We start from the raw sequence: 11,943 nt of genomic DNA on the forward strand, positions 1-11,943 counted from the left end.
AAATAAAATAAACTCTTCAGAAAGTCAAACTGCTAAAGACTTACTCAAAATGACCCAAAACACTGACCAGACACGCCAGAAAGTATCTAAAGCAAAACAGAGCAAAAAAATAAAAGGACTCTTTTTGGTAGTTCATCTACTAAAGACTCAAAGTTAAACTGACAGGCCAGAAAGTGCTTCTCGACAACCTCAGTCCATATCAAAGGATCAGAGGTGATTCTGCAGCAACACCAGAGAAGATCAATAGAGCAGCACAAGAAAACTCACTAAAGAAAGTCTTTTCATTTGCTTTTAAAGGCTGTCTCTCATTGGCTAATCCGGCTCTGGAGGTGAATGTTTTCAGGCTCTAATGGAACATGCAGTATTTTCAGCAGTGACTCATCCATCTACAAAACACACAGCAACTGCTTCAAACATGAACCGACGGAGCTGCTTTCACTCCGCACGACGTTTGCCTTCACCTCTGACAAACACAAAGCACGCATGCTCCCGGGGCGGGTAGTTAGTCCTGGTCGACGTAACACAGCGAGATAAACCTCCCATAGGACCGAGGGTCGGATCTGGCCGCTGTTGTGTCCTGCTGGAACCGAAACGCTGCCACACCACAGATAATGGTGCAGTAATGCAGTACTGCGTTAACGTAATGCACCAATACATCAACTAACACACTTCACTGCTTCCTGTTCTCACATGATCATTTCAGCCATTAAAGGAAAAGCTCTGCCAAAAATGAAAATTCACTGTTAATATACTCACCCTCAGTCTATACAAGATTAGGATGAGTTTGTTCGTTCGTCAGATTTGTACAAATGTGTCATTACATCACTGTCTCACCAATGGATGCGAATGGGTGCCGTCAGAATGAGAGTCCAAACAGCTGATAAAAACATCACAATAACCCACAAGTAATAAACACCACTCCAGACCATCAGTTAACATCTTGAGAAGATGAAACAAATCTTTTTAACAAATAAAAAGTAAATCTTTTATTTTATTGTACTATAATGTATATTATATTATATTTTATTTTAGCTTTTGTCATGTTGGTTCAGTGTTTTGGGTCACTTTAAGTCATTTGCAGTTTGTTTTTTTATTATTATTATTTAATTTTATTTAACTTATTTTATTTTTTGTCATGTTGGTTCAGTGTTTTGGGTCACTTTCATTAGTAGTTTGACTTTTTAAAGAGTCCTTTATTTATTTTATTTTATTTATTCATTTAATTTTTTAATTTATTTATTTTATTTTATCTTATTTTATTTATTATTTTATTTTATTTTATTTATTATTTTATTTTATTTTATTTATTATTTTATCTTATTTTATTTATTATTTTATCTTATCTTATCTTATCTTATTTTATTTTATTTTATTTTATTTTATTTTATTTTTTGGTTCAGTGTTTTGGGTCACTTTAAGTCGTTACTAGTTTAGAGTCCCTTTTTTTTTTTAAAAATGCAATTTTATTTAACCATTTATTTTATTTTATTTTTTGTCATGTTGGTTCAGTGTTTTGGGTTACTTTCATTAGTAGTTTGACTTTTTAAAGAGTCATTTTATTTTATTTTAGATTTTATTTTATTATTTTTTGTCATGTTGGTTCAGTGTTTTGGGTTACTTTCATTAGTAGTTTGACTTTTTAAAGAGTCCTTTATTTTTTTAATTTAATTTAATTTTATTTTTTTTTTTTTTTTTTATGTTATGTTGTGTTGGTTCAGCGTTTTAGGTTACTTTAAGCCATTAGTAGTTTGACTTCCAAAGAGTGCTTCATTTTATTTCTTTCTTTTTTTTAATTAATTAATTTTATTTTATTTTTTTTTTATTTTGTGTCATTTGATTCAGTGTTTTATCATTATATTAGTAGTTTGATTTTTTATATTTTATTTTTTTAATTTAATTTAATTTAATTTTAATTTTTATTTTATGTTGTGATGGTTCAGCGTTTTGGGTTACTTTAAGCCATTAGTAGTTTGACTTCCAAAGAGTCCTTTATTTTATTTAATTTTATTAATTTAATTTAATAATTTAATGTATTTTATTCTTTCTGGCATGTCTAATTAACATTTAGGATCACTTTAAGTAGTTTGACTACCGAAAGAATCTTTTTATTTTATAACGCTTCCTCCAGTGAAAAAGTGGTCTGATCTGAATCAGGAGAGAAATCTGCACAAGCCAAAACAGCCCAAATCAGCTCTAAACAAATATATGGCTAGATTTTGATGTGAGAGACAACAGGAGATGGACTTTTTCACTGGAGGAAGTGTTATTATGGATTATGGATTTTTGTTAAAAATGGTCTTTTTGTCTTCTCAAGATGTGAACTGATGGACTGGAGTGGTGTGGGTTACTTGTGGATTATTGTGATGTTTTTATCAGCTGTTTGGAGTCTCAATCTGACGGCACCCATTCACATCCACTGGTGATAGAATAGAATGACACATTTCTCCAAATCTGATGAAGAAACAAACTCATCCCAATCTTGGATGTACTGAGGACTGATTTTAAGCATCATACTTGCTCTCTGAACACTAAAGAACACAACTCAAACTCATGTGAAAGATTAGAGCTCAGAAAATGTCACGGTTTCCGGTCACGACCGATGTGCAAAAAGCTGTTTAAAAGAAGTCCTGGTGATAAACACAGTTTTTAGACTTCACGTCCGTGGGCGAACAAACCACACAGTCTTTGTGTGACTAAGCTTACAAAAGAAACAGGGACTGAAATAAAGGTCCTGAGATATTTCAGGCAACACATAAAAATAGTTCATGACTCATCAAGCCACAACAAACAGCCTAAATTAACAAAAAAATAAATAATATATACATAAAGCACAGATATATCACAAGAGGAGGGTGTTTCTAGCTACTCCGGTCCTTACTTACACACATAAACTAATCACTTAAATAATCTGTAACACTTACAGCCTTTATGAATAATGCATTATAAATGTGTCTGTAATGTACATTGTAATGCAATATATCTTTTCATAAATAGTTGTAACCAAAGTTAAAATGCATTGTAATATTTGAAGGTTTATTTGTTGTTTTTATGCATTATACTTTCTAAAGCAGTAACAATGAATAGATATGTATTATAATGTTAGTTATTAGATCATACAATGCATTGCAATGCATAATGTATTAAAAATGCTTTTATAATGCATTAAATAAAGTTGGACATATAAGTATATCTAACTTAAAATGAATAAAATAAGTAAAAAAATTAAAACAAAAAAACAGAAACAAAAAACAAAACAAAACAAAATAAAAGACTCTTTGGAAGTCAAACTACTACTACTACTGACTTAAAGTCACCGAAACATTGAACAAACATAACAAATATTAACAAAAATATTAAATAAAATAGAAAATAATATAAAAGTAAAACTTTTTGGAAGTCTATGAATGACTTAGTGACCCAAAACACTGAATCAACACGACAAAAATAAATAAAATAAAATAAAATAAAATAAAATAAAATAAAATAAAATAAAATAATCATAAATAAAAATAAAAATAAAATAAAAAAATACTCTTTGGAAGTGAATCTACTTCTACTGGCTTGGTGTCACTAAAAACATTGAACAAACATGAAAAATAAAATAAAAATATAATATAATATTAAATAAAATACAAAATAATATAAAATAAAAAAAAAAACACTCTTTGGAAGTCAAACTACAAATGACTTAAAGTGACCCAAAACACTGAACCAACACAAACAAAAAAAAAAAAAAAAAAAAAAAAATAATAATAATAATAATAATAATAATAATAATAATAATAAAAAAATAAAAATAAAAATCAAATCAAATCAAATCAAATCCTCTTTGGAACTGAAACTACTACTTCTGGCTTGGTGTCACTAAAAACATTGAACAAACATAAATAAAATAAAAATATTATATAACATTAAATAAAATACAAAATAAAAGGACTCTTTGGAAGTCAAACTACAAATGACTTAAAGTGACCCAAAACACTGAACCAACACAAACAAAATAAATAAATAAATAAATAAATAAAATAATAATAATAATAATAATAATAATAATAATAATAATAATAAAATAAAATAATAATAATAATAATAAATAAATAAATATGAAAATCAAATCAAATCAAATACTCTTTGGAAGTGAAACTACTACTACTGGCTTGATGTCACTAAAAACATTGAACAAACATGAAAAATAAAATAAAAATATTAAATAAAATAGGAAAATAATATAAAATAAAAATAAAGGACTCTTTGGAAGTCAAGCTATGAATGACTTAAAGTGACCCAAAACACTGAACCAACACGACAAAAAATAAAATAAAATGAACTCAACTCTTTGGCAGTCAAATTACTAACACTGCTGACAAAATAATATACAGGCCAGATGAAACTGTCTGCGTTAAAAACACTAAAGACTGCATGTTGAGTAATTCTGCACTAATCAGTGGCTTCTGGAGACGAGTGTTGAGATTTCAATCTGTGTCTGTTCTGTCATGCACATAACGCAGTGAAGAAGCAGCAACGTGAAATCAATAGCGTTCGCTATCAGCGCCGCAGCAGGTGTCTAACGGCTGACCGGTGGGAGCGGCATCAAGGTGAAAGACACAGCTGAATGTGCATTAAACAACCTCACATCAGCTTCTCCTTCAAGACATCAGCAGAATCCAGACAAGCTGTTCTCCTCTCATTACCGCATCGGTCTCTTCTAGAGCAGGCCGACGGAAATGGCTGCACTGCAAAGACTTGATGTCGTGACCTCTTTCAATTATTTACCTTCCAAATGTCAGGGCTGTATGTTGAGATCCATAACAGCAGACAAGCATCTAAACTACAGTGACCTCCGGCGCATTTGCATGCGCAGCATTTTCAGCTACTGAAAGATCCTGCACATGCTGATAAAAATAAGGCAAATTATTTTCTTGCTATTGTCTTCCTCAGTTGATTATTGTGTGTGTATATAGTCTGAGTGAGATCAAGCTACTTCAAATTCTAATGTTAAAACACCCAATGCATAACATCAATAAAGGAATAAAACACTTTACTTCTGTGTGAAGTGATGCAGAATCAGAGCTGGGTTAAACTTGGCCCTTGCCAAGACAGATTGTATTCACAAGTTTGTATTTTCAAGTTTCTTCATTCACTTTAAATATTTTAAATTATTTAAATGATATAATTCACACATTTAAATTTTCTACATTTTGTTATTTACAACAAGTACGCTCATGTTCCATATTTTAATGTTTAAAAAAGTACTGAAATGACGTTTGTGCACTCATTTAATTTTTTGTATTTACAATTTTGTATTTTCATGGTCCTGAACTCATAATTTAATATTAAAAACATTTAAATTGCATTATTTGTGCACTTATATATTTATTTTTATTTACAATTTTGTACTGTCATGTTTCTAGATCAATAATTTAATACAGAATGTATTTACATTTTGTATTGTAATGTTTCTACATACATTTTTAATATTTAAAATTATTTAAATAAAATAATTCATGCATTTATTTGATTTTCTATATTTTATTTACAACTTTGTACGTTCATGTTTCTAGACGCATATTTTAATATTTGAAATAAATGACTTTGCAAATTTTTTTTAATACAATAACACATTTTTTTATATTTACAATTTTGTATTTTCATGGTCCATGATTAATATTTTAACATTTCTAAAAAATATATATAATAAATAAAAATAAAAATATGACATCTGTGCACTTTATTTACAATTTTGTATATTCAGTTTCTAGATTCATAATTTAATATTTTAAAAAATATATTTAAAATGACAGTGTACATATACATATATACATATAAATATATATATATATATATATATATATATATATATATATATATTAATGTTTCCAAAAAAAAAGATATTAAAATTACATTTTTGCATTTTTATTTACATTTTGTATTTTCAAGGTCCTAGATTCATAATTTAACTTCAAACATATATAAAAATGACATTTGTGCACTTAATTGTATTTTTCTTTTTATGTAAACAGCACAAAACGATTCACAAAAACATTTTAGCCAGTTTTGTGGAGAATATGACAAAACTACTGATGATCTACACTACAAATACATCTAGGCGAAGAGCAACAGGTTCAGAAACCAAATTATGATATGAAACTGCCATAATAATGTGAAGGAAACAAAAAGCAAGGAAACAACAAAGAAAGCATGCAAACAAATAAGAAACAAAGCAGCTAATATTATATCTGGTCAGAAACAAACAATCGTTTCATTGCAAAGACTTCATTTTGGGAAAATCAGGTAAAGTAAAATACATGTATGTGACCACAAAACTTAAGTATCACGGGTATATTTGTAGCAATAGCCAAAAGTACATTGTATGGGTCAAAATGATCGATTTTTCTTTTATGACAAAAATCATTAGGATATTAAGTAAAGATCATGTTCCATGAAGATATTTTGTACATTTATACCGTAAATATCAAGACTTAATTTTTGATTAGTAATATGCATTGCTAAGATCTTCATTTGTACAACTTTAAAGGTGATTTTATTTTCTGCACCCTCAGATTCCAGATTTTCAAATAGTTGTATCTCAGCCAAATATTGTACATAGCTTTCAGATGATGCATAAATTTCAATTTTAAAAAAACTGGTTTTGTGGTCCAGGGTCACATATTATAATATTTAAAAATAATTTACATTTAAATTTAAATATTTTTAATTTTTTACTTTGTAATTTCATGTTTCTAAATTAATGTAATATTTTAAAAAATATATTTAAATGACATTATTTGTGCACTTTTAATATCTGGGTAAATGCAATTATAGCACCTTAATTTTGTATTTAGTCTGCCAAATAATTTAATCAGATCAACATATGTAATTAATAGATGATTGTTCTTTAACTAGCTTGATTAATATTTGCATATTTGCAATGTTCTGATAATACAATCAAATAATCTGAATAACCAAATGTCAACAATATGGCCTTAATATAAGAAAGCAGCTGACATTAGCTCTGGTCAGAAACTGCGACACTGTACCACAAAAATACATTGTATGGGCCAAAATGATCCATTTTCCTTTTATGCCAAAAATCATTAGGATATTAAAGGAGAAGTCCACTTCCAGAACATCAGTTTACAGATAATGTACTCACCCCCTTGTCATCCAAGATATTCATGTCTTTCTTTCTTCAGTTGTAAAAAAATTGTTTTTGGAGGAAAACATTTCAGGATTTTTCTCCATATAATGGACTGATATGGTGCCCCGATTTTGAACTTCCAAAATGTAGTTTAAATGAGGCTTCAAAAGATTCCAATTGTGGTTGTAAACCATCCCATCTGAGGAAGAAGGGTCTTATCCAGCAAAACGATTGGTTATTTTCATAAAAATATTACAAATGTATAAACTTTTTAATGTCAAACACTCGTCTTCTGCCTGAACTCTGTTTTTGTTCTGGTTCATGACAATTAGTGTATGTCGAAAAACTCCCATCTCATGTTCTCCCTCAACTTCAAAATCGTCCTGTATCACTGTTTTACCTTTTTGTCAAGGGTGTTTGATGATCTTTGCATGTTCACTGTGCAAACACTGTGTCTGTTCTTCTGCAGAGATGTAGGATGATTTTGAAATGATTTTTGAAGTTGAGGGAGAAAATACGATTGGAGTTTTTCAACATATCACTAACTGTCTTGAGCCAGAATACACAGAGTTCAGGGAGAGAAAGACAAGACGAGCGTTTGAGATTAAATAGTATTTAACCTGTATTTTTTTAATGAAAATAACCGATTGTTTCGCTAGATAAGACCCTTCTTCCTCGGTTGGGATCGTTTACAACCGCATTTGGGATCGTTTGAAGCCGCATTTTGGAAGTTCAAACTCAGGGCACCATATCAGTCCATTATATGGAGAAAAATGCTGAAATGTTTTCCTCCAAAAAACAATTTCTTTACGACTGAAGAAAGAAAGACATGAACATCTTGGATGACAAGGGGTGAGTGCATTATCTGTAAATTGTTGTTCTGGAAGTGGACTTCTCCTTTAAGTCAAGATCATGTTCCATTAAGATATTTTGTAAATTTCCTGCCATAAATATATCAAAACTTAATTTCTGGACAACTTTAAAGGTGATTTTCTCAATATTTTGATTGCACCCTCAGAATCCAGATTTTCAAACAGTTGCATCTCAGCCAAATATTGTCCTTTCCTAACAAACCATACATCAATTTCAATCTCAATCTGAAAACAATAACCCATATGACTGGCTTTGTGGTTCAGGCTCACATTTGAGTACATTTATGTGACCCTGGACCACATTACCAGTCTTAAGCAGCACGGGAAAATGGGTCAAAATGATTGATTTTTCTTTTATGCCAAAATCATTAGGATATTAAGTAAAGATCATGTTCCATAAAGATATTTTCCTACCGTAAATACCAGTTTAATTTTTATTTAATAGTAATATGCATTGCTAAGAACTTCATTTGAACAACTTTAAAGGTGATTTTCTCAATATTTAGATTTTTTTGCACCCTCAGATTACAGATTTTCAAACAGTTGCATCTCAGCCAAATATTGTCCTATCCTAACAAACCACATCAATTTCAATTTCACAAAATTGACCCTTATGACTGGTTTTGTGGTCCAGGGTCACATTTGAATACATATATGATCTATTTACATCACATAATACCATGCACGTTTGATAGATGCTAGAATCCCATCAGATCAATGCAATTTTCATACATCAACTGTATGAAAAGGGCTGAAGATTGTAGCATTTAACAAGATTACAGTCAGTTTCCAGTGACAGCACTGACTGTGCTGATGGAGAAGAGACACTGAAGGAGCAGTGATCAACACTGGATCATCTGCAGCTCTGATGAAACCGAGCAACAGGTTCACAAACCCAATGCCAGCAGCGCCGATTTACCACGGTACTCGCGTTCGCGAAGAGCTCGGGATAGAAATGCGTGTCGCAAACGATTTGAAAGCCTCTTTTTCTCAGACACTGCGGACTGCGGGTGTGGTGACTGCATCAGCTCTCTCTCTCTCTCTCTCTCTCCCTCCTTGTGTGTGTGTCTCTCTCTCTCTCACACACACACACATATGCACAGCTAAACGATAAACAACATGCAAACGGGCGATGCATTAACGCGTGAAGTTCAAAGCATCATTGCAATCACCGTAAAAAGCCACTTTGGTCTGCACGCACGACTAGAACCGATCGCACCACATCTCAAATTCAATGCAATCCAGCTTTATTATCCAAGAAACACTTTGGTTTTTCATGCACGCGGATTTCGCATGATAAACAGCCTATAATTCGACCATACGTGCGGAAAACAAGCATGCACGTCATGTTTGGATGCACAAACCGCTGTCGTGCACCGGACTGACCTCCCAGTCGATGGAGTCCCACTCGTCGGCGAACATTCGGCGGCTGTGAGGCGCCACTACGGACGATCAGCTGGCATCGCGCTCTCAAAATCCACATCAAATCACTTCCACGCGGTGAAATCCCACATATCCCGAGCATGAGTCCGAGGAGAGAGTCACAAACGCTCGTTGAGCCGCGCGTAAAAGCGCCGCGCTCCGCTTCGCCATGAAGAATGAAGGGGGCGAACAAGTGCCCTCGCTAATTACTCATTTACCTGAGGCTTTTACCACTTATTATAGCTTCAGTCCTTCTCAAACCCGAGCTGCTGGAGGAACATCCTTAACGAGAGTTACCGCATCTTACGCGCTGCCTGCAAATCCAGCGATGCGCCTTTAAGGAAAAGTTGTTGTATAAGGGCTTTCCGAGATCCTTCCCTAGCTGAATAAATCCTGACGGATTTCTATTGGTATTTCGATCATAATTGGAAGCAATCCTAATGGGATGAGTCAAGAATCCTTTAGGAACCAAATGAGATTCGGCTGGATGCGCGGGGACGCGTTTATTCTCAGTTTGTTTTGAGAATTGATTTCAGTTTATCCTGAAGGATCTTGTTTGATTCACGCAGCGCCTTCACCGAGTGAGTTAAAGCTGATCCAAATGCTGTGAAAAGACCCAATGCAGCATAAAAGCAGGAATGAAGCATGCAGCGCTAAACCTCTAGTGTGAGAGGCGGCTCTGATGCTGCTTTACATCTGTGTAAAGGGATGCCGCATCAGAGCTGCCTTAAACTTAGCCGTTGCCATGACAGTTTAGTTTTCATATTTTTCATGTACAACTTCGTGCACTTTTATAGTTTTTAATATTTAATTTACAACTATTTTCATGTTTCTAGATTCATATTTTAATACCTATAAATTATTTGAATGAAATTACCCGTGCACTTTTTTTTATTTTTTAAGTACTTACTAATTTTTTTAATTATTTTATTTAACTGATTAAAACGTATTCAAAGGCATTACTTGTGCACAAAATATTTTATTTACAACTTTAAATTTTTCTAGATTCATATTTTGATATTTCAATTGAATTATTTGTGCATTTTAATTTCGATTTTTTAAATTTATTTAGAACTTCGTATTTTCATGGTTCTAGATTCAAGTTAAAATTATTTAAATTCCATTATTTGTGCACTTATTTAAATTTTATATATAAAAGTTTGTATTGTTATTATGGCATAATTTGTGCCTTTTAATTTTTATTATTTTTTATTCAGAACTTAGTATTTTCATATTTCTAGATTCATATTTTAATTCTATATATTTTTAAAATATGACATTACACATGCACTTTTTTATTTTTGCTTTAATCATTTTAACATTTATTTTAAATTATTTATTTAAAAAAATATTCAAACAACATTACTTGTTCCTTAATATAATTTTATTCATAATTTTCATATCTCTAGATTCATATTTTAATATAGAAAATCATTATTTTCAATATTGGAATATTTAATATTGGATATCATTTGTGCACTTTAAAATTAAATTTAGATTTTTATTTACAACTTTATTTTCAGGATTAGATTCATATTTAAAATAATTTAATCATTTTACAACTTTGTATTGTCATTGACATTATCTGTGCAATTTATTTTTTAATATTTATTTGTTTAATATTTATAAATTACTTAAATGAGATTGCAGTGCACTTATTTATTTATTTATTTTTAATTACTTGAAAATTAATTTTAAATAATTTAATTTATAAAAAAAAATTAAACAACATTTTAACTAACTTATTTTTAACAGACTTTTATTTATAACTTTCATGTTTTTGGATTCATATTTTAATATTCAAAATGATTTAAATATCATAATTTGAGCACTTATTAAATTTAAAGTATTATTTGCTACTTTATTTTCATGTTTAGATTTGTATTTAAAATATCAATGTCTGTGCACTTGTTTATTTATTTATTTTTTTTTTTTACAACTTATTGTATTTTGATATTATGTGTGTATTTCAAATTTTTTATAGAACTTTGTAGTGTCACGTTTCTAGATTCATGTTTTAATATTTAAAATGATTTAAATTACACTATTTGTGCACGTTCTTTTCCATGAAGATATTTTGTAAATTTCCTACTGTAAAAATATCCAAACTTAATTTTTGATTAGTAATATGCATATGAAATTCAACTTTAAAGGCGATTTTCTCAATATTTTGATTATTTTGCACCATCAGATTTCAGATTTTCAGGTAGGTGTATCTTGGCCTAATATTTTCCTTTCCTGACAAACCATGCATCAATGGAAAGCTTATTTATTCAGCTTTCAGATGATGTATACATCTCAATTTTAAGAAATTTACACTTATGACTGGTTTTGTGGTCCAGGGTCACATATGTGTATGTGTGTGTGTGTATATATGTATATGTATATATATATATATATATATATATATATATATATATAATATATTTATACACACATACATATACATATACATATACATATACATATATATACATATATACACACACACACACACACACAAATATAGTA

General features: G+C 30.4%; 1 protein-coding gene across 1 annotated transcript in view; it reads right to left on the bottom strand.

The window, feature by feature from the left end:
• The window catches only part of LOC127175472 (adhesion G protein-coupled receptor A3), a 196,255-nt gene that overhangs the window by 42,344 nt on the left and 141,968 nt on the right, over positions 1-11,943 (bottom strand). The gene's annotated exons all lie outside the window — the stretch shown is intronic.

The sequence above is a fragment of the Labeo rohita genome, chromosome 13 (assembly GCF_022985175.1).
Source record: "Labeo rohita strain BAU-BD-2019 chromosome 13, IGBB_LRoh.1.0, whole genome shotgun sequence".
NCBI classification, from domain to species: domain Eukaryota; kingdom Metazoa; phylum Chordata; class Actinopteri; order Cypriniformes; family Cyprinidae; genus Labeo; species Labeo rohita.